Here is a 23,097-nt window from a genome sequence, read left to right on the forward strand (position 1 = left end):
CCCTTATTTCCACCACATCTATACTTGCTCCACTGTGGTCTTGAACCACTCAAGGTCATCCATGAGGGTTGGAAGCAGCTTCTTCCAAACTCCTGCTAATGTGGATATTGTGACCTCTTCCCATGCATCACACATGCTCTTAATGTCATCTGGAACGGTGACTCCTTTCCCAAGGTTTTCAATGGACTAGCCCAGGTTCATCAGAGGAGAACTGTTTCGGGCAGCGATAGCCTTGTAAAACGCATCTTTCAAATAAAAAGACTTGACTGTTCTTATTCCAGACCAGGTCATATCAACTTTTGTCCAAGATACTTGTATACTGACAGTGGGAGCCTCCCAAAACACTGATCTTTTTTTTTTTTAACATAAAAACTCATCAATTACTTCCCATTATCCACCGGCTCGCACCCCAACGTGTGCCGTGTGTGGCCGTGGGTCGTGGTGGTCGGGGCCCTGCCCCTGGCGTCAGTGGCCTTCCGGTCCTGCACGCCGCAGCCACACTGGAGACCCTCTCGGTCCGTGATGTGCTGCGGCTTTTCCGACCGCAGCAGCCTGGCCCGTTATTTCCCCTCATTTACGGGATGTTCTAATACACTGTACTGCTTTGCACAATTTCGGACAACTGTAATTAATTATTTATTGACTTTGAGTAATTTGTTTAAAATCTGCCTTTCATTCTAGGCTGTGCGGCATATGTACGTGTTGTGCTCACATTACCCCCCACCCCCTGTGCAGTCCTGAGGGTGAGCCACGGATGTGTGCAATGAACAAAGGTCTCCCTCGCACAGGAAAAACCTAATTAATTGATGGGGATGGAAACTCGAGTTCCTTCTGTGTTCTATAACAATCCAACCAACACACCATTAACAAGCATCGTTTGTGGATTTCTCCATTCAAACACGTTTGTGTCTTTGTGGTGGCTTCACTGCCTCACCAACAAAGTAGGGGGCCGGATCCTAGCCAATCCCCTTCTCACTTGACTGGCTCATTTGCATGGATTTAAAAGCATCAGGTAGAAAGTGAGACAGATCATCATCTAAATTCCAGGTCTGGGATTTTCACAAGTAGAAGGAACAAGAAGTAACACGGTGACTTAAGAAGTCAGCCATTTCCTTCCAGGTTAGGGGCAAGTCACAAGGGTGCATGCCGAAAACAGTTTTCCGATCAAACGTTGCTAATCCGTTGATTTCTAACATTCAAGAAGCCCGGGAGGGACCCACAGTGGAGCTCTTTGTGTTTCTTCTCTAATGAGTAGCTGGCAAAACAATGAGGTGGAGGAAAACGCTCCTGAAGGCGCAAACTCCAGGTGTCACTTGCTTACAAAGCCACCACGGGGACCTGAGGTGACGGACCATCTGTTTTCAATCGGGGGTCAACATTTCTTTTAATCCAGGATGTAATTAAATCCCTGGCACGTACAGAGATATCTATTTCACTCCTCTAATTCCCTAGATGTTTAATTATAAAGTAGTTGCAATCATTTGCACAAATCCGTCCATGTGATGTTATCTTGACAGCAGGCTCTGTGCTCTGGACGGAGCTGTATGGGCTGTGACCGGGACATCGGTTTGTCTGTCTCCTGCGGGTCCCTTGCCCCGGCGGCTGCCCCTCTTGTCTCCTCACCCAGCGCTGAGACAGGTAGAAGGACTCTGGTCAGATCTACGATGGTGGACTTGTCGTTACCCGATCTAGGTCTGAGTTGCAAGGGGATTTCTTACATTCTTCATTAAAATATGAACGTCGTTTTCCTTAAACTATTAATTATATAAAAGCAATGCTACTTTAAACAGTTTTTAAAAACTTCAGACATGAGAAAATAATGGAGCATATTCTTCGTTAGGACCTCCGAGTCCTAACATATCATTTTCCGTCAGACACCTGCGGTGATTCCCAGACAGCGAGGGTTCGGGGACAGTCCTTCCTGATTTCATCCTCTCCAAATCCACGTCCCACGAAGGGTCCGCATCCCCTTCACCGCCGTGCTTTCCACGGTTGTATTGTTAACTCTCCACACAGGTGTAGACGCAAATAGCACAGCTAATAAACAATAAACTAATAAGCTGAGGCCTTCCGTCTCCAGGTGAGGTAACAGGGTGGGGACTTCGAGCTCTGTGGCTTTAGCCCGGCCCCTGCGGGCAGCACGGTCTGGCATACAGTTGATGCTCAATAAATGTTAAATGAGTGCATCAACATTTTCAAAACACTCTCACATATACCACTGGGTAGGAAGATTAATGTCCCCTCAACATGCCCTTGTCGTGGTCCCTGGAAGCTGTGAATATGTTGTTACGTGGCAAGGGGGAGTCAGGGTCACAGATGGGAGGACATTGCCCATCAGCTGATGACACAGCGAGCACAGGGGATCATCCTGGACTTTGGGGGAGCCCAGCGCAGTCCAGGGGTCCTTGCATGAGGCAGAGGGAAGCAGCATAGGTCAGGGTGATGCCTGGCGGGGAGGACCCAACCACCCACTGCTGGTTTTGACCGCAGGGAAAGCCACGAGCCACGGAATGTGGGAAGCCTCTAAGAGCTGGAAAAGGAGAAAACAGACTCCTCCCCCCACACCTCCAGAAATAAACACAGTCCTGCTGGCGCCTTGATTTGAGCGGTGTGAGACCTACTTTGGACGCCTGGCCTCCAGAACTGTCAGATAATTTGTGGTGTTTCAAGCCACTAAATTTGTGTTAACTTGTTACAGTAGCCACTGGAAAATAATACAGTAATTTTGTTTTATAGATGATGGAATTTAAGTTGAAAGAGGTACTCAAAAAATGAAAATAAAAAGAAAAGACATAAATCACCGATATTAGAAATTAAAGATATCATTAGAGATCCTGTAGTCGTTAAAAGAAAAATAAAGTCCTGGTTGGTTTGGCTCAGCAGTTAGAGTGTCGGCCTGCAGACTGAAGGGTCTTGGGTTTGATTCCAGGTGAAGGGCACGTACCTCGGTTGCAGGTTTGATTCCTCGCCCCGGTGGAGGTCATGTGAGAGTCAGTCAATCGATGTCTCTCTCTCTCTCTCTCTCTCTCTCTCTCTCTCTCCCCCACCCCCTCCCTTCCACTCTATCTAAAAATCAATGGAAAAATATCCTCAGGTGAGGATTAACCCCCCCCCAAAAAAAGAAAAATAAGGATTACTATGAACAACTTTACACTTATAAATCAGACAATGGAGAGGAAATAGGTCAATTTCTCAAAAAGGGAAAGTAAAAAATTCAACCAAGATGAATAGATAATCTGAATTATTTTATACTTTCAAAGAAACTGAACTAATAATAAAAAATCTCCAGAAAAAGAAATCTCTACAATGTTCCCACCAAATAATTCTAGGAAACATTTAAAGAATTAACCCCAATTTTATACTATCTCTTCCAGAAAATAGAAAAGGTGAGAACACTTTCTAACTTATTTTATGAGGCTAGTATTACTCTCATAATAAAACCAAAAATAGTACAAAAAACAAACAAACAAAAAAAACCCACAGACCAATGTATCTTACAAGCCCAGATGCAGAAATCTTCAAAAAAGATTAGTGAATTCAGTCTGGCAACGTATAAGAAGAATGATACACCACGACCAGGAGGGATTCACTCCAGGTTTACAAGACTGCTTTAACATTTGGAAATCAATCAATATAATCCAAGTTAAAGATGAAAAATTACATCATCATATCAATTGATGCAGAAGAAAACACTTGACAAAATCCAACAGTATTTATGATTTTTTTTAAATCCTCACTGGAGGACATTGGAAGAGAGAGTAAGGGAGAGGAAGAGGGGAGGGGGAGGAGAGGGGGAGGGAGAGGGACAGGGGGAGGGGAAGAGGAGGGGGAGGGAGAAGGGGAGGAGGAGGGAGAGGGAAAGGGGGAGGGGAAGGGGAGGGACAGGGGGAGGGGAAGGGGAGGGAGAGGGACAGGGGGAGGGGAAGGGGAGGGAGAGGGAAAGGGACAGGGGGAGGGAGAGAGAGAGAGAGAAGGAGAGAGGGAAGGAGAGAGAGAGAAACGCTGATCTGTTGCCTTCTGTGTGCTCCCCGACTGGGGGTCAAACCTGAAACCCAGGCATGTGCCCTGACCAGGAACCGAACTGGCAACCTTCCAGTGCACCGGACAACAGTCAACCGACTGAGCCACTCCAGCCGGGCCCTGTTTATGATTTTAAAACCCCACAAACTCTCAGCACCTTAGCCATGAGAAGAACTCACTCCACCTGGTAAAGAGCATCTCCAAGACTGTACAGTTAACATCCTATTCGCGCTGGAAACCGAATGTTTTTTCTTTAAGACTCGGAACAAGGTTTCGCTCTCACTTCTCATACCCAACATAGCACCGGAAGTTCCAGCCACTGCACGAAGACAAGAAGAAGAAACGTAAGCCATACAGATTGGAAAGGAGAAGAAAACCCTCAAAACTATTTGAGAGGACATGGCGTCTACAAATCAAGTCCTAGAACTAATAAATGAGTTCAGTAGGACAGGACGAGAGATCAACACACCAAAATCAATTGTACTTTGATATGTGAACAATAACATGTTTTTAAAAATCATTAATCTGTTTTTTGACTATATGTTTTTACATGGGTAAAAACATCAAAGTAGCCCGGCCGGTGAGGCTCAGTGGTTGAGCATCAATTCATGCACAAGGAGGTCACCGGTTCGATTGCCGGTCAGGGCATATGCCCAGGTTGTGGGCCCGATCCCAGTTGGGGGTGTGCAGGAGGCGGCCAATCGATGTTCTCTCTCATCGACGTTCTTTCTCTCTCTCCCGCTCTAAAAATCAATAAAGAAAAAAAAATGTGTAGAAAACAACAACATAAAAGCATAAAAATGTGTACATGCCCATCTACCTAGTCCCTAACCCTCCCAAACAAGGAACATAGCTATTACATTCTTGAGTAATCCTTTTAGAACTTTTTTACTGCTCACACAAGGAATTATGAATATATATCTTTTTTCCATTTTGCCCACTTCTTTTTTATCCTCACCTGAGGACATTTTTGCATTTATCTTCAGATACAGCGGGAAGGAGAGAGGGAGGAAGAGAGAGAGAAACATCCATGTGAGAGAGACACATCGAGTGGCTGCCACCCACACGACCCCAACCGGGGCCGGGGACAAACTGCAACCGAGGTACGTGCCCTTAGCGGGAACCGAACCCGGGACTCTCTGGTCTGCTGGCCAACACTCTAACTGCTGAGCCAAATTGGCCAGGACGAGCCCACGATTTTTATATAAATGGTAACATAGTCTACACACTGTTCTTTACCTTGCCCTTTTCACTTAGCATTATATCTTGGAGAGCTCTTCATCCCGGCGTATGAATAACTTCCTCCGGCTTGCACCTGCACAGTGTACTGTTACATAGATGATTATAGCTTCTAACCACGGGCACTGCGGATTTTTCTAATCTTTTGCTATAACAAGCAATACCTCAAGGAATAAACTTGTTCATCCCTGTAGGAACACACCTGCAGGTTGAAATCCTGGAAGTGGATTGGCGCGGTTTGTGGAGTTGTCATTTTGTTGGATATTTCCAAATTTCCGTTCGTTGAGATGGCACAATTTTTCACACTCATTAGAACTGTTAGAGAGAGTTTCTCTCCTCAAGGCCTCACCGACACAGTGTGTCATCAAGTGTTTGAATGTTTGCCAATCAGATAAGTAAAAAATGGTACCTAGGTGTGGTTTTATTTGACATTTCTCTGATAGTTGCAGTAGGGTGGAACATCTTTTCAGAGAACATTAAAGACTGGGTGTATTTCCTCTCCTGTGAACTAATTGTTCAGCTATCCATTTGTCTATTTTATTGTATTTTCCAAAGACTTATTTTGAATGTCTTCGTATTTGTTACGGTTTTTCTGTTTTCCAATCTGTTAATTTCTGCTTTTATTTTTATACTCCTTCCTTTTACATTTCTTAGCATATGTTGTTCTTAAGATGTTTAATTTGTTTTCACTTTTTGTTTATTGATATAAACATGAAAGGCTATGAAGTTTCTCTCTAAAAACAGCTTTGGCTATATCCTATGTCATGATATGTAGGTTTTTTATTCCTTGTACTTCTATATATTTTCTCTATTTATTTCAGTTTGTATTTCCTCTTTGAGCCAAAAGTTGGCAGATTTTATTGGTTTGCTTGTTTTCTGCTTTTCATTCCTAGGTTAGTAGGGCTTTCATTGTTATTAATATCTGGGTTGCTTTAATTTGTAATCAGAGAATTTTGTCTACCCTATTTTAACTTTTGGGAATTTGCTGAGGTTCCTTTGTGGGCTGATGTAAGGTATCCATTCGGGGATACTTCGAATGAAGAGATGTAGTCTGTTTTGTGGGCCAGGAGTCCAGTATGTGTTAGTTGGGTCCTGTGCTCAAGGTCTCACCAGGCTGCATTCAGGGTGTTGGCTGAGCTGGAGGCTTCATTGAGGAAGAACAGCCTTCCAAGCTCACTTAGGTTGTCGGCAGAATTCAGTTCCTTATGGTTGTAGGACTAAGGGTTCTAACTTCTTGCTGGCTGTGGGCTGGCAGCGCCCTCCACTCCGAGAGCTGCCCCCAGTTCCTGGAGGCCACCCGTGGTTTCTGGTCCCAGGGCCTCACGATGAGCCTGGCTTACGCCTCAAGCCAGTAAGGAATGTGTGCAGGTGGAGTTGACCAGCAAGACGGAGTCTCGCACAGCGTAACAGATCGCGGGAGTTACGTTCCGTTACCTTTGCATATTCTGTTGGTTAGAAGCAAGGCACAGGTCCCCTCTCCCTCCCACACCCACGTGGTGGCACTACACAGTGTCATCACAACAGGGGCAGAGGTCACAGGGCCACCTTACAGTCTGCCCAGACAGGGACCCAACGTGAATCTGTTTCTTTCATTTGTGAGTGTAGCTTCTTTCTGTGTAGATTTGGGTCTCGTTCTGTACTACTTGATGGTGCTGTTTTCATTGTTTCAAGGAGTCTTTCATCCTAAGTATACTTCTTTGTTTTGTTTTTTGTTTGTTTGTTTTCTGCATGTTGTTTTTCTAATATTTAGGACAGGTTTTTTTTATTGTTCTAATTTGCTCTTCATAATTATAACCTGAGAGACTAACCTCAGTCCTCCTTTGTTTAGCCAGAGCTCCCAGTGCCCTGCTCCAAGCGATGAGGACGTCCGTCTGTCCCCATCAGGCCCAGTCTAGCTGCTGCACGACGGGCTTCCTCCTCAGACACGGCCTTTGTGCAGCTCTGAGCAGACTGTGCTCCGAACCAGCCCCGTCCAAGGAGCCGCTGCTGCCCGCCCAGCTCGGCACAGCGCCCGCCTCCTGCTGACAACATCCGTCTGGGTTTGCTCTGGCCGAGTCACGCTGCGGTACAAATGGCCCCCGCATCTTGGTGGCTGACAACGCAGGTTTATTTCCCACTCGCTGGGCAGCTCGCTGACCTGTGGGCTGACTGTGGCTCAGCGTCTGGGACACGGCTGGGCTGTGGCAGGGGGCCAGAGAGGGGCAGCCCACAGACCGCGTGCCGGCTCTCCAAACTCCCGCTCAAACGTGGCACCCGTACTCTGCTCACACGTCGTGGCCAAGGCAGGCGCATGAGCAAGCCTGAGGCCCGCGGAGTGGATGCCCGTCGGGAAGGGGCAGGGACAGCCCTGCTCGGGAGGGGCGCGGACGCCCAGGGTGCCAGGGAGGGTCGGCAAACATTCTGCACACATCGCACAGTGGATCACACGGGAAAGGTCTGCCCTCGGAACATGCCCCCCTCGGTAACCGCTCTTTCATGGGCTTCACCTAGACCCTCCCGTAGAGCCCCCCGCCCGGGGAGGCCCCTCTCCACACCCCCTTCTCCTGGAGCCGCACCTGCACTCGGTGGCCTAGCACAGTGCTTGGGATCTAGAGAACATACTACCTGTTTCCTAATTCCACCACAAAGGATTTCTTTTCTTTCCCCTTGTTGCTTTTGGGTGACTTCCAGAAGGCAGGGGGGAAATGCCGACGTGTGCAGCGCCGCTGACCCCGACACCTGTGGGGGCCACAGCCGCGCACAGAGCCCCGGCCCGCAGCGCGCCCGGTGGGAGGAGGTGCCGGGACATCTTCATGCTCTTACGTCTGGGCAGTCTCGCCAGGACTTCCCGCCTGAAGTGAGTGGGGCTGCTCATTCCTCTCACTCCTTTGTTTTCTTCTTGGTCCCACTGGGACATTGGGGACAGAACATGACTGTGATGGTTCTGTGGTCCCTCTATAGTAATTCTGCAAAGTAGCCGAGAAAAGTGGTCCCCAGCACACACTGTCCCTCTCTCTCATTCCTTTGGGTCCTCCCGGGGAGTGACGGATGCCATGGGGCACGCACGGTTCCCCTGGACCGTGGTAACACCTGCACCTTCCTGACACCACCCTCTGCCACTCAGCCTTGCCGGCCACCGTGCTCCAGGTGTCCCCCGACGTTCACACAGTCATTCAACGAACAGTAGTATCTGCCCTCTGCCTGATTTCCCCGGTGACCACCCGTGTCCCGCTACAACCACAAATGGACCATTGCAGAGAAAACATGTTTTTTAAAAATCCTGAATGGAAAGAAAGGTGACAGACTTTTGTCCATGTCACCCTCAAAGATACGCCTTGGACCTGGCCAAGCAGCGGATGCACCCAGATTGCTTTCTTGGCTTTAATTGCTTTGCAACAATAAACTCAAGTGATGAAAGAAGGCCCTCAGAACACGACGACGTGGAAATTGTGAGAGGCGAATCCTGAACAGGACTGTGACGTCGCAGGCGTGGCCCCTGGTTCTGCTCCTCGGCCCCTGGCCCCTGCTCTCACACTGCCCCGGGGGCTCCTCCGAGCCCACCGAAGGTGCCACAGCTCCGTGCACACACACTCCCCGCACGGACTTCACACCTGCCAAATGGAGAACCCAGTCTGTGCCACTCAGGGGCTCCTGCCACCCCGGGGGGAGGGGATGTCTCTGACATGTGGGAGCCACAGAATATGTAAACTGGTCAGCAGAAGACGTTTTTGTAAATAATTAGGCGTTGTTCCGGCATGGACGAGGCAGGTGTGAGGAACAAGAAACGAGAGAAGGCTGGACCTAATACAGAACATAGTGACTGGGCATGTGCCCTGAGCGGGAATCGAACCCGTGACCTCTGGTGCATGGGTCGACGCTCAGCCACTGAGCCACACCGGCCGGGCACCACCTACTTCTTTTTAGTTGCCCAGGTTATGTGATGGGGGTGCCTTATTCTCAAGACCGATAGATTTGATAGTGCAGTTTGGGGTAGAAAAACAGGAAGGAGCCCTGGCCGGTTTGGCTCAGCGGTTAGAGCGTCGGCCTGCGGTCCAGAGAGACCCGGGTTCGGTCCCGCTAAGGGCACGTACCTCGGTTGCAGTTTGTCCCCGGCCCTGGTCGGTCGTGCAGGTGGCAGCCACTCGATGTGTCCCTTTCACGTCGATGTTTCTCTCTCTCTCTCTCTCTGTTCCTCTGTCTCCCTCCCACTCTACCTGAACAAAAAATGGAAAAATGTCCTCGGGTGAGGATAAAAAAAAGAAAAGAAAAGAATAACAGGAAGAAGAAGGTGTGTATTCTAATTTGAGGCAAAGAGAGCACATAGGTTAGTGCTTGGGGCAGGCCAGAATCGGAGCGAAGGCAGGGGTCTCACTAAGAGCAAAGGGGAACAAACGGACCGCGGCTCCCCTCACTGGACGCGGGACGGGGCTTCAGGGCACCGCGTACACTCTGTGTCGGCTCAAAGGGAGTGGCCTGCAGTGACGACTTGAAGAACTCAGCGGGACAGTCAGTACGTGCAAACGCTTCACACTCACATCTTTGTTTCAGAAAAAGAAACTTACGCTTGGATTGCCCTCCACCGTCTGCAGTATTTTTTAAACACACGTCACCAGAACCAAATACATGGAACGGGGAAGCGGCAGGAAGAGCTACATTGTCTCACGGTGCAGAGCCATGGCCGCGGGTGACTAACAGCCGCGTTGCTGCTTTCTTGTGGCGGGAGACGTGCCATTAGCCAGAGACGGGGCATGTGGCAGCTGTGAACAGGAAGAGCCGTTTCCTGGCCGAGAGGGAGCGGGCTGAGCAGTGAGCCCCGAGGCTCTGCAGGTGCACGGTGACAGCGTGACAGCAGCAAGCGCCCGAGCCCCGCCCGTGCCCATCAGCCTCCCCACAGAGCGCGCCACCTCCCGTGGCACCATGACTGGCAGTACATTGTGGTCAACTTGTTTACACCGATGTGGCCTTGCAAATGGATGCCCTGTCCCCTGTGTGCCCTCAGCACGTATCCACCTGACTCAGAGAGAGACGCCCCGCAACGCCGCAGCTCTGCTCCCATCTCCGGTTAAAAACACGGCGAAGTTTAGGTCATTCCAGACCAGTGGTTCTCAACCTTCCTGATGCCGCGACCCTTCAATACAGCTCCTCCTGTTGTGGGGACCCCCAACCATAACATTATTTTCGTTGCTACTTCATAACTGTAATTTTGCTACTGTTATGTCTTAGGCAACCCCTGTGAAAGGGTCGTTCGACCCACAAAGGGGTCACGACCCATGGGTTGAGAACCCTTGTTCTAGACCATCAGGGGGGAAATCGGAACTTTGATTTAGAATCAGAAATGTACAATGGAAACATCTCCGCAGGGGTCAGCAGTCTTTCTGGGGAAGTGTGGGGGGCAGGGAGCAGAGCCCTTCTGGGCCTGCGTCCACTCCTTGCCCTGGGGAGTGGGTACGTGGCTATACTCACTCTGTGATAATTCATCGACTTGTATATTTAAATGTGTACACTTTTCTGTGTGCATGTCAGGCTTAAATAAAGAGTCTAGCTGACAAAAATGACAAATCGTGCATAGATATAATTAGCTTCTGAAGCAAAATTATTTTACCACATAGGAGGGTGGTCTGGGAGAGCCCAGCCCCAGCCACGCCTGGGGGTCCACGTGGCGGGTTTCAGGGTCCCATGAGCCCTCCCTCTGAGCTGTCCCGTAACAAGTCACCTTCACCATTAAACAGCTCCGCGTCACAGCCCCCCGCCCTGCTGCAGAACGAGGCTTTCTGGCCAAGGCCGTGTCCAGACACGCACACGCAGGCTGCCACGCAGGGCTTGGAGGCCTTCCCAGGGCTTAGCGTGATTATGTAACACGGTAAGTCTGTGCTCCTTTCTCAGGCAAAACTGCACCCCTGCCAAACAGCTAATCGCCAGTCCTTTCCCACTGACCCAAATAAAAACACCGTAAATAAATTACAGCTCTGAAAAAAAGAAAACGAAACCACACAGCGACATCACAGCCCTCTCTCTGGGGGACCCATGGCCCACCGACCAGCCGGGCCGTTGCCTTTTCAGTCCTGACACCTGTGGAAGGAGTCGCGGGGTGCGGGGCGCGGGGTGGGAAGTGAACGCAGTTCAAACAAACCAAAACAACACAAAAGCATACTTCTCTTCTGCTGCCTGGTTTCGGTCAGAAAAAGAAAACAAGGCTTTTACCAAGCCCGCGGGTCCCAGGCGAGCCTGAAGTAGACACGTGCCCCGGGCCCACAGGCCTAAGGCCGCCCACCGCCGCGTCCTCCCGCTCCGTCCGACGCCTGGTTTTCACAGGCTGGTTGTACGGAGGAACTCGGAGTGTTTGCCCCAGACACACGCGTGGCTTCCCTAGGTGAGGTCCTCGGTTTCCGTGGAGGCGGTGTGTCTGTGTGGAACCCTCCCCGAACCCCAGTCCAGGACCTTCCTCCGGCAGCTGGAACCGGGCCCTGGTGGGGCAGGTGCAGGCTGCACCGGGGCGGCAGGCAGCGTGGGGGTGGGGTTCCCAGTTCCAGGTGCAGGCCCCCCAGCACTGCCTGGCCGGAGATGGCCCGCGGGGGCCTCGGCATCAGCAGGTGCACGTGGCCGGCGGGCTGAGAGCTTCAGCCAGGGGAGTGGAATCCAACTCTCCGGACAGGCACTTTGCTCCTGACAACGCCTGTTGAGCACTGAGCATGACAGAGCGCTCAGGAAAGTTCAAGACACACCTCTTGCCCTCAAGTGATCAATAAACAAGCTGCACAAATAAACCAGATACCGATGGAGACGAGACATGTCTGATTCACAGACGCCACTCAGAAAGACGTGCCGTCCCGTGAACTTGGGCAAGAAAGCTGACCGCGCTGTGTGCCCGTGCTGAGTACAAGATGGAAGCTGACCTGGGAAACTGGGGCATGGGTGGAAAAGGGGCCGCGTGAGAACAGAAGAGAAGGGTGGGGGTTGGGGAGTGGGGGGTGGGGGTTGGGGAGTGAGGGGTTGGGGGTGGAATAGGCCTGAGACTCATTTTGAGAGCTGCCCCTGCTGCCCCAGGCCACCTCACTTATTTTATAACAATCACTGTGATGCGCACATTGCTGTTCCGGTTTTTGCAGATAAGGAGGACAGACAGCAGGCCGCTCTCTGGGGGAGGTCGGAAGGCTAGTGAGTTAGGGAGCTGGCCTGAAAGCTCGGCCGGGGAGGAGTGGTTGGAGGCAGACCGGACAGAATCCTGGCCCGCCTAGTGCAAGCGGCATCAAGTCTCTGCTTCTCTTCCCAGATCTGTACATGGGTTAATAATAGCACTTACGCCCTGGCCTGTTGCTCAGTGGTTAGAGCGTCGGCCTGCGGACCAGAGAGACCCGGGTTCGGTTCCCGCTAAGGGCACGTACCTCGGTTGCAGTTTGTCCCCGGCCCTGGTTGGGTCGTGCGGGTGGCGACCACTCGATGTGTCCCTTTCACGTCGATGTTTCTCTTTCTCTCTCTCTCCCTCCCACTCTATCTGAACAAAAAAAAAATGGGAAAAAACAATGTCCTCGGGTGAGGATAGAAAAAATAAAATAAATAATAGCTCTTACCTCTGGGCGGTGCTTTTTTGCAGCTTTGAGATGAAGTGAACAAATAGCATTGTAGGATGTTTGTACACACAGTGTGATGATGTGATACACGCACACACTGGAAGAGGACCTGTGAGTCGGTGCACATGTCCATCGCCTCGCATATTTGCTGAGAACATTAAAGGCTGCTCTCTCAGCAAACTTCAGTTATACAATCCAGTGTGTCCTCCGTGCCAGTCCCGTGCTTCCTGAGGCCCTCGGACCGAGCCATCTTGCAGCTGAACGTGTGTACCCTTCTTCCACCCCCGCCTCTGGCATCCACTCTTCCGCTGTTTCTAGGAGTTTGAGTTTTAAAAACTGTTTCTATGAGCTCATTTTTATTTTTTAAAAAAGATTTCACATGTAAGTGTCACCATGCAGTATTTGTCTTTCTCTGCCTGGCTGGTCACTTCACATAATGCCTTCACGGCCCCTCTGTGTTGTTGCAAATAGGGTTTACTTCTTTTTAAGATTGAATATTAGACGTGTGTGTGTGTGTGTGTGTGTGGTGGGGGGTCTGTAAACCCACACGAAACTTTTGGGGCTATTTTTAGGTTTAAGTATTATGGTGTCCTGCCTGGCCAATGTGGCTCAGTGGTTGAGCGGTGACCCTGCACCAAGAGGTCGCCGGTTCGATTCCCGGTCAGGACACACGCCCAGGTTGTGGGCCCGATCCCCAGTGGGGGCGAGCAGGAGGCGGCCAGTCGATGTTCTCTCTCATCGATGTTTCCATCTCTCTCTCCCTCTCTCTTCCTCTCTCTCTAACATCAATAAAGAAAAAAAAATTGCAGTACTATGGTGTCCTTAAAGCAGGTGCCTGGCACCCGCACTGAATGTGAGTTGTCACTCTGACTGCGCTGCAGGTGGTGCGGGGACATCCACACCGTCCACACCGTCCACACCGGGTAATGGCGAGGGGGTGACGGGACCAGCCTCGAAGGTGCAGGTTTCACGGGCGCCTCGTTCTGCCGAAGGTGAGCCCAGTGAGCGCCCCCGCCACCTCCACGTGCTCACGTCGCCACGACCCAGAGGAAACAGCAGGGCTCCGCTCGGGACGTACCTCCGACGAAAAAGAGCTCAGTGGCCATTGTGCAGATTCCAGGAACCAGAGCAAAGGGACTGCGTCAGCGTGGGTCAGAGGAAGGGGCCTCGGGCTGAGCTCATGTGAGGCCCGGACTTCGGAAAACAGGCTTTGGAAAGTTCAGGGAAAAAAATGATAGGTATGTCCCCGTTGGCCCGGAGTACAATACAAGAAAGGGAAATTCAGAAAACAAACTAACCAACCAACCAAAAAAACTGTCAGATTGACCACGTAAATAACTCCTGTGAGAAAGAACAGGTGGTGGCCGCCACAGAATAAACTGTGAATTGTTCAAATTTCCACAGGATGTGTGTCAAGGACAGAGGGCTGCACGCGGGGGGCAGGCTGTGCCGGGCCCAGGCGGGGGCGGGGCAGGACCTCAGACACGGTCACGCTGTGCACAGCCTTACAAGGCAGATGTGCGTGTGTGTTGCGAAATCATAAGAAATATACATTTGGTCTTCAGCCCTGGTTCCCGACAGGGGAGAGAGGAGTCTCTTTTATTCTTCCTAATAATGCCCTTTCGACCATACCTGAGCTTATGCTAACGAGGTGACTCTTGGGGGTCCCCAGATAGCTTCAGGAGGGGGCGGGTTGCCAGAGGGACCAACCACGTGATCTGAGGCCTAGAACTTTCCATTGGCCTTCCTCCCGGGAGTGGAGAGAGGCTGAACATTGAGAGCGATCGCCAATGGCCGGTGGTTTACTCAGTGACGCCACTCTATCCGCTTCATGAACTGTGTCCCTGGAGGAGGAGGAGACCCCGTGACAGGACAAAGCCAGGGTATCAGAGTCGACATGACACTGATGAGGGCACTGACCCGTTCCGTCTGGGCGCCGGAGGTGGGCAGCTGGGGTGGGCCACAGGTTTGGAGGGTCACCCATCACTGACCCCCGCCAGGTCAGGGTGACTCCAGGGCCGTATCTGCGCTTTGTATTTTACCTCGCGCCAGCTCCGTTGTTCTGTTTATGGCCAGCGCCCAGAGCTGTTGTTTGAAACACAGCAGCCTGGATCCCCTGGCATCGCAGCCGTCCCTCGTCACTTCGGCCTCGACGTCCGCGGCTTCACTCTGTCGCAGTTTTCTCAAATGTATTCATTAAAAAGTTGATCGAGACAGTGAAAATGGTACCGCGCGCTCTTGGCTGTCTGAGTCCATTATACACCCTGCGTCACAATCACAGTCAAATTCCTGTCCGTGTGGCCGGTAGGCCTGTGTGTTCAAGCGCCCAGGATCCTTCAACGCCAGGTGCCACCGCTGGAGTCTGGAGCGGATTAACCGCGATATACGAGGGACAACTGTCTTCAGGAGATGTTGTTGGACACCGGGCGCAGCACAGGGCTCGGAGGTGCACCTTCAGGAAGCCGAAGGAGACACTCAGCGTGGGAGCAACCGCCCCCCCAGGGAGATCACTTACACAGGCAAGTCCCAGCGCGAGGGCGTGGTGACGCCCCCCTGGGCAGTGCGGTGACCCAGGTCACGCAAAGGAGAGGGCGCTGCAGGGAGGCAGAGCCCAGGAGTTTCCTGGGCAGGTGACTGTGGCTGAGCGCTAACGGCGTCAGCTCAGCATAGACGGAAGGGGCCACGGAGGGTGAGGGGCAACTGTGCAAGGATACTGGGGTGCAGAGAGGTAGGAGGGTGGGCAGAGGGGAGAGACACTGGGGTGCAAGGCGCTGGGGTGCAGAGAGGTGGGAGGGTGGGCAGAGGGGAGACACTGGGGTGCAGAGAGGTGGGAGGGTGGGCAGAGGGGAGAGACACTGGGGTGCAAAGCGCTGGGGTGCAGAGAGGTGGGAGGGTGGGCAGAGGGGAGACACTGGGGTGCAGAGAGGTGGGAGGGTGGGCAGAGGGGAGAGACACTGGGGTGCAAGGCGCTGGGGTGCAGAGAGGTGGGAGGGTGGGCAGAGGGGAGAGACGCAGGGGTGCAGAGAGGTGGGAGGGTGGGCAGAGGGGAGAGACACTGGGGTGCAGAGAGGTGGGAGGGTGGGCAGAGGGGAGAGACACTGGGGTGCAGAGAGGTGGGAGGGTGGGCAGAGGGGAGAGACACTGGGGTGCAGAGAGGTGGGAGGGTGGGCAGCGGGGGCGAGAGACGCTGGGGTGCAGAGAGGTGGGAGGTGGGCAGCGGGGAGAGACGCTGGGGTGCAGAGAGGTGGGAGGGTGGGCAGCGGGGGAGAGACGCTGGGGTGCAGAGAGGTGGGAGGGTGGGCAGCGGGGGAGAGACGCTGGGGTGCAGAGAGGTGTGATGGTGGTCAGAGGGGAGAGACACGGGGTGCAGAGAGGTGTGGAGGGTGGGCAGAGGGGAGAGACGCTGGGGTGCAGAGAGGTGGGAGGGTGGGCAGAGGGGAGAGACGCTGGGGTGCAGAGAGGTGGGAGGGTGGGCAGCGGGGAGAGACGCTGGGGTGCAGAGAGGTGGGAGGGTGGGCAGCGGGGGAGAGACGCTGGGGTGCAGAGAGGTGGGAGGGTGGGCAGAGGGGAGAGACGCTGGGTGCAGAGAGTGGGAGGGTGGGCAGCGGGGAGAGACCTGGGGTGCAGAGAGGTGGGAGGGGGGGCAGCGGGGGAGAGACGCTGGGGTGCAGAGAGGTGGGAGGGTGGGCAGAGGGGAGAGACGCTGGGGTGCAGAGAGGTGGGAGGGTGGGCAGAGGGGAGAGACACTGGGGTGCAGAGAGGTGGGAGGGTGGGCAGAGGGGAGAGACACTGGGGTGCAGAGAGGTGGGAGGGTTGGCCAGAGGGAGAGACGCTGGGTGCAGAGAGGTGGGAGGGTGGGCAGAGGGGAGAGACGCTGGGGTGCAGAGAGGTGGGAGGTGGGCAGCGGGGAGAGACGCTGGGGTGCAGAGAGGTGGGAGGGTGGGCAGAGGGGAGAGCGCTGGGGTGCAGAGAGGTGGGAGGGTGGGCAGAGGGGAGAGACGCTGGGGGTGCAGAGAGGTGGGAGGGTGGGCAGCGGGGAAAAAAGGAGGACGCTGGGGTGCAGAGAGGTGGGAGGGTGGCATAGGGAGAGACGCTGGGGTGCAGAGAGGTGGGAGGGTGTGCAGCGGGGAGAGACGCCTGGGGTGCAGAGAGGTGGGAAGGGTGGGCAGAGGGGAGAGAAGTGGGTGCAGAGGGTGGGAGGGTGGGCAGCGGGATAGCGAGCTTGGGGTGCAGAGAGGTGTGAGGGTGGGCATGAGGGAGAGACGCTGGGTTGGCGAGAGGTGAGGGTGGGCAGAAGGGATAGACGCTGGGTGCATAGAGTGGAGGGTGGGCAGCGGGAAGACGCTGGGGTGCAGCGATGTGTTAGGTGTGGGCATCGGGGAGAGACGCTGGGGTGCAGAGAGGTGGAGGTGGGCAGCGGGAGAGACGCTGGGGTGCAAGAGAGTTGGGAGAGAGGTGGGAGGGTGGGCAGAGGGGAGAGACACTGGGGTGCAGAGAGGTGGGAGGGTGGGCAGAGGGAAGAGACGCTGGGGTGCAGAGAGGTGGGAGGGTGGGCAGCGGGGGAGAGACACTGGGGTGCAGAGAGGTGGGAGGGTGGGCAGCGGGGGAGAGACACTGGGGTGCAGAGAGGTGGGAGAGTGGGAGCGGGGGAGAGACACTGGGGTGCAGAGAGGTGGGAGGGTGGGCAGCGGGGGAGAGACACTGGGGTGCAGAGAGGTGGGAGGGTGGGCAGAGGGGAGAGACGCTGGGGTGCAGAGAGGTGGGAGGGTGGGCAGAGGGGAGAGACGCTGGGGTGCAGAGAGGTGGGAGGGTGGGCAGAGGGGAGAGACGCTGGGGTGCAGAGAGGTGGGAGGGTGGGCAGCGGGGGAGAGACGCTGGGGTGCAGAGAGGTGGAGGGTGGGCAGCGGGGGAGAGACACTGGGGTGCAGAGAAGTGGGAGGGTGGGCAGAGGGGAGAGACGCTGGGGTGCAGAGAGGTGGGAGGGTGGGCAGCGGGGGAGAGACACTGGGGTGCAGAGAGGTGGGAGGGTGGGCAGAGGGGAGAGACGCTGGGGTGCAGAGAGGTGGGAGGGTGGGCAGAGGGGAGAGACGCTGGGGTGCAGAGAGGTGGGAGGGTGGGCAGCGGGGGAGAGACACTGGGGTGCAGAGAGGTGGGAGGGTGGGCAGCGGGGGAGAGACACTGGGGTGCAGAGAGGTGGGAGGGTGGGCAGCGGGGGAGAGACACTGGGGTGCAGAGAAGTGGGAGGGTGGGCAGAGGGGAGAGACGCTGGGGTGCAGAGAGGTGGGAGGGTGGGCAGAGGGGAGAGACGCTGGGGTGCAGAGAGGTGGGAGGGTGGGCAGCGGGGGAGAGACACTGGGGTGCAGAGAGGTGGGAGGGTGGGCAGCGGGGGAGAGACGCTGGGGTGCAGAGACGTGCGAGGGTGGGCAGCAGGGGAGAGAGGTGGCTTCTGGTGGCACAGCTGGTCACGTGGAGCCCTAGAGGAGGTAAAGCCTGGGTTACTCGGAGGTGGCCAGGGGATTCCTGCCTAGAGGGGGCCTCTCTCGGGGGCCAGGGACACACTGAGGCCTGTCGGGTCCGAGGGCCGTGCAGGGTGGTGAGAGGCAGCAGGCGGGCGGCCAGCGAGCACACTGCGCATATGGTGAGGGGACAGGACCTCAGGGCGCAGAGGGAGCAGAGAGAGGGGGGCCCCGAGGAGCACAAACTTCCTTTGTTGTTGTTGTTAATCCTCACCCAAAGATGTGTTTCCATTGGTTTTTAGAGAGAGTGGGAAGGAGGGAGGGAAGGAGGCAGGAGAGACAGAAACATCGACGTGAGAGAGACACATGGATCGGTTGCCTCCTGCACGCACCCTGTCTGGGCTGGAGATCGAACCTGCAACCCAGGTACGTGCCCTTGACCGGAAATGGACCGAGACCCTTTGGTCTGCGGGCCGACGCTCTAACCTCTGAACCACACCGGCCAGGGCACAAACTTCTATTTTTGGAAAAGAAAAGTCATCCTTAACCCCACCACTTTGGAGTGATAACCACTGTCCAGACCTTGACCCACATCTTTCAAGACTACTCCCCCCTCGCGCTCTTCCTGGGCCGAAGCCCGGCCCCCCAGGTCACTGCTGTGTGCCTCAGGCAAGCGGCTCCCCCTCAGGCGCTTTGGGGCCCACTCTCCTCAACTGTGCCCTGTCGAAGAAGCACCTCTTGGAGAAGGTGACCCTCTGTGGGCGGCCAGCACAGGGCCTGTGGCTCGCTGCCCGCCCGCCGGTGCTGGGGACTCCGATCCGCTGGAATGTCCCACAGCGGGGACGCGCCAGTGCCCCAGCCGCTGACTGGCTGACCCACCGCAGCGTGGTTCTAGTGCTTTTATTTACTTATTTTTGCTAGTCCTAGCAACGTTGCCATAAATACCCATAAATACCCTTGTGCATTTACGTGTTAAACACTCCCTACAGGACAGGCCCCAGGGGGAGCAGCGGACACACCTGAAGGTTGACAGACGCCGCGGTTCAGGAAGGACACCTGGGTTTTCAGTAGCCACTTTAAGGCAGAGAATGAATCCCAGTGGGGCCTAAAGATCGTAATCAGTTAGGAAGACCCTCAGAGAATGAGACTCCTCTCTCTGGGCCGGATGGCCCTCTGGACTGACCCAGCGGTCCCCCGACACGGTCTTCCACTCACAGCCGGAGGGCCAGGGTGAAGAGGCCCCGGGGAACCCCGGGCAGGTCTCCCCTTCGCCACAGCACGGGCCTCGACAGTCCGGCGGTGCCCGGCTAGGGCTGGACTGTGTTCTGACCCTCGGCTCCTCAGACCACGACCTCGTTTGGAGAGAGTTCAAATTCCGGCACCAGCGTGGCCCTGACTCTAGTGTGACCAGTGTCTTCTAACCCGGGAAAGGCTGCCGGAGACAGTGGGGGAGCCGCAGGGGGCAGGGGGCTGCCTGCAGCCCAGACAGAGGCCTGGACGGCCCCTCGCCCAGGAGGAGCGGCCTGCCCACTCCTTGACCTGGGACTTCACCTCCAGAACACCAGCCGTCCGGTGTGTGGCGCTCGTTGTGACAGCCCAGGAAACATGGAATTGCCGTTTTTTATTTGGATTAATCAAGATCCTCGATCCATGATTCATTGTCATCGCTGGGAGGTGAATGTCCAGCTTAAATGTCGTTCTATACTTATCTTTAATGAGGAATTCACATCTGTGAACTCATCTTCCAAAACAAAAATAGGACGAGGAAGTGACTCACGAGGAACCATACATCCTCCGCCAACATCACCCCGCCCCCCGCCGGCCTGCCCCCTAACTCCCCGTGTCCCTGCGTTCCTCTCTCTACAGTGTGTCGTATCCCTGCACTGCACATTACCAATGTAACTTAGCCCTGGTCAGTGTGGCTCAGCTGGCTGAGCGCCGTCCGTGCCCTGGAGGGTCGCAGGTTCAGCTCCTGGTCTGGGCACAGACCCTTGCTGGGGGCACATACTCCACGGGGTCGTGCAGGGGGCAACCGATCGATGTTTCTCTTTCCCTCTCCCTTCCTCTCTCTTTCAAATCACTAAAAACATGTCCTCGATGAAGATAAAAAAAAATAAATTCGGTTGCTCTAAACTATAGGAAGAGTACTGTGTGGCCTGTTGTCTTTGGGACTCTCCTGTTTACTCACCATCGTGTTGTAGGCTCCGCGCACCTTGGTCATCGCTGCCGTTCTTCGTAAAGTTCTTTGCTGCTTTGAAATGAAATGTCCTGATGATGTCACAGTGCTCACCCTTCCCCCTCTGTTCCCCTATTTTAGCTGACAGGAGATGGGGACCCTGTGTTTCCGGACGGAGGGGTCTCCCCGGCTCACATACCATGGGGGCTTCGGGGCTCTCAGCTGCAGGGACCCTCTGTCCTCATTCTTCGTCATATCTCCGTCCATGGTGACACTCAGACACGTGTCCACAGACGCGGCATTTCCCCTGGTCACCACCCCAGAGGATGGAGTCATCCGGTGGCCTGCACTACTCAGATTTCAAAGGGAGAGTGAAGGGAAATGTGAATGAGTCAGAATTTACCCAGTGGTTTCGCGTCAATGACCCCAAAATAGCCTTTCCCCTCTGTTCCCGAATGAGAGCCCATCCCCAGGGGAGGTGGGCAGAAGGCCGAGTGCCTGTGAACCGCCACCTGGTGACCTGGGACAGGTCGCGGAGTCTGTGGTGCTTAGAGGTGCCTCCTCGTTCTAAGCCCAGAGACCGTCCCACCTGCCTTCTGTGCATTCAAAACCCAAGCCCCCCAGTTCTCAACACGTCTGAGGGTCTCCCGAACCAGCACAGCTTTTCCTCATCGTTCCAGAAGATCGCGGGGAACCAGGATTGGTGGGTCTAGAGCACCCCAGTCCTCTGCCCCAGAGCTGACGAGCCCAGGAAGGGACCTCCTGGCTGGGGGTGGGGTGCTGCAGGTCCTTCGGTCCCCGGCTCCTGGAGGACCAAGGGCTCTAGGAGCTACAGAGGACATTCCCGAAGGTGGGAAGGCTGACCCGAGAGGGGACGGGAAGGATGCACCGGGACGTCTGGCCGGTGCCAACAGTACAATAAAGGGACCTCTGTGCCTTAGATTAGGGGGCTGGCGGGACGCTGACCCCGCAGACGGGCGCTGGCCAAACAGGAAAGGTGGGCTGGGGACCCCGAGCGCTGGGAAGCATTCCATGAACCCCAGGGTTGACCTGAGGGCTGATGGCCCAGCCAGAGGCCTCCGGAGGAGGGAAGGGTCAGAAGGGGGTCAGGGAAGGAGCGCTCTTCATTTCGGTCGGGGAGCTGTGCCCAAGGCCGGCCGGCACCCCACACTGTTCTGCAAACACACCAGCGAGAATGTTTCCCTGCCACTCGGGGGGCGCAGCACCCTGGGTGTCCTCGGTCTCGGAGAGCTGTCACCGCCAACAGCAGACTCGCGGCGACGGCAGCGATTGTCTGAACCCCGCAGCCTCTCCCCTTCCCCCCCAAAAGCCCCTGCCCAGGCCGGCGCACACGGGCTGACCGCCGCCTCCCCTCCTGCCCTGCCGACGGGCCGGCTTCGGGCCGGTTCGGCCGCCAGGCGGTTCGGGTTCGGCATAGAGGCGGTCCGGGTTCGGTCGCCAGGCGGTTCGGGTTCGGCATAGAGGCAGTCCGGGTTCGGCAGCGAGGCGGTTCGGGTTCGGCATAGAGGCGGTCCGGGTTCGGCAGCGAGGCGGTCCGGGTTCGGCGCCAGGCGGTTCGGGTTCGGTGCCAGGCGGTTCGGGTTCGGCACCGGGCGGTCCGGATTCGGCAGCGAGGCGGTCCGGGTTCGGCACCGGGCGGTCCGCGTTCGGCGCCAGGCGGTTCGGGTTCGGCGCCGGGAGGCCGGGTTCGGCAGCGAGGCGGTCCGGGTTCGGTATAGAGGCAGTCCGGGTTCGGCATAGAGGCGGTTCGGGTTCGGCGCCAGGCGGTCCGGGTTCGGCGCCAGGCAGTCCGGGTTCGGCAGCGAGGCGGTCCGGGTTCGGCGCCAGGCGGTCCGGGTTCGGCGCCAGGCAGTCCGGGTTCGGCAGCGAGGCGGTTCGGGTTCGGCGCCAGGTGGTCCGGGTTCGGCACCGGGCGGTCCTCTCCGAGACCAGCCGCAGGTGCGCGGCAGCACGTGCTCGGACAGCGGGGCGTCCCGGCCGCGTTCCCTCCCCCGAGTCCTGCGCTATTTCAGCACCGTCCTGGCTCCGGGCGATGTGCTCGCGCGCATGCTCCCTCCAGCAGTCCTGCTCAGGGCCGGCATCGTCCCCCCAGGAACCCAAAGGCCTCTACACCCAGTAATTGGCTCTCACGGGCCCCAGGAGGAGGCTGAGCATTTCGTCCCAAGTGGCATGTTTCTATCCACATTCTGTGATTTCGCGGAAATTATGTGTGCCTTCTTCCCCTGCACCCCCAGCGTGCTGTCTGGTGGCCTCACCTTTAGCCCAGTGGGGCAGCGGTGAAGGCCACGGCCAAGGGGTGAACCAAAAGCAGGACGAGACCCAGGAGATGTGCACTGTGGTGGGCAGGTGGCGGGACCCTGTCTCCCTCCACGGACACACCAGGGAGGGGCCCCAGGGACGGGACACCTGCCCCTCCACGGACACACCAGGGCCAAGTTGGCACCTTTGTGAGTCACAACGTGTTTTAGTGTGTTGATGTTTCTGCCTCCGTGACCGACTCCCCCAGCCCAAGCCTGCGCTGCGGCTGCCACGGGGGCTGTAAGGAGGACGGTGCCCGGCTGTTCCAAGGTGAGCCCAGGACACCGGCGGATGGCCCGACCGAAGCCGGGCGCCCGGAGCAGCGGAGCGGCCCAGGCCC

Source organism: Molossus molossus, unplaced genomic scaffold (genome assembly GCF_014108415.1).
Source record: "Molossus molossus isolate mMolMol1 unplaced genomic scaffold, mMolMol1.p scaffold_m16_p_4, whole genome shotgun sequence".
Classification (NCBI taxonomy): domain Eukaryota; kingdom Metazoa; phylum Chordata; class Mammalia; order Chiroptera; family Molossidae; genus Molossus; species Molossus molossus.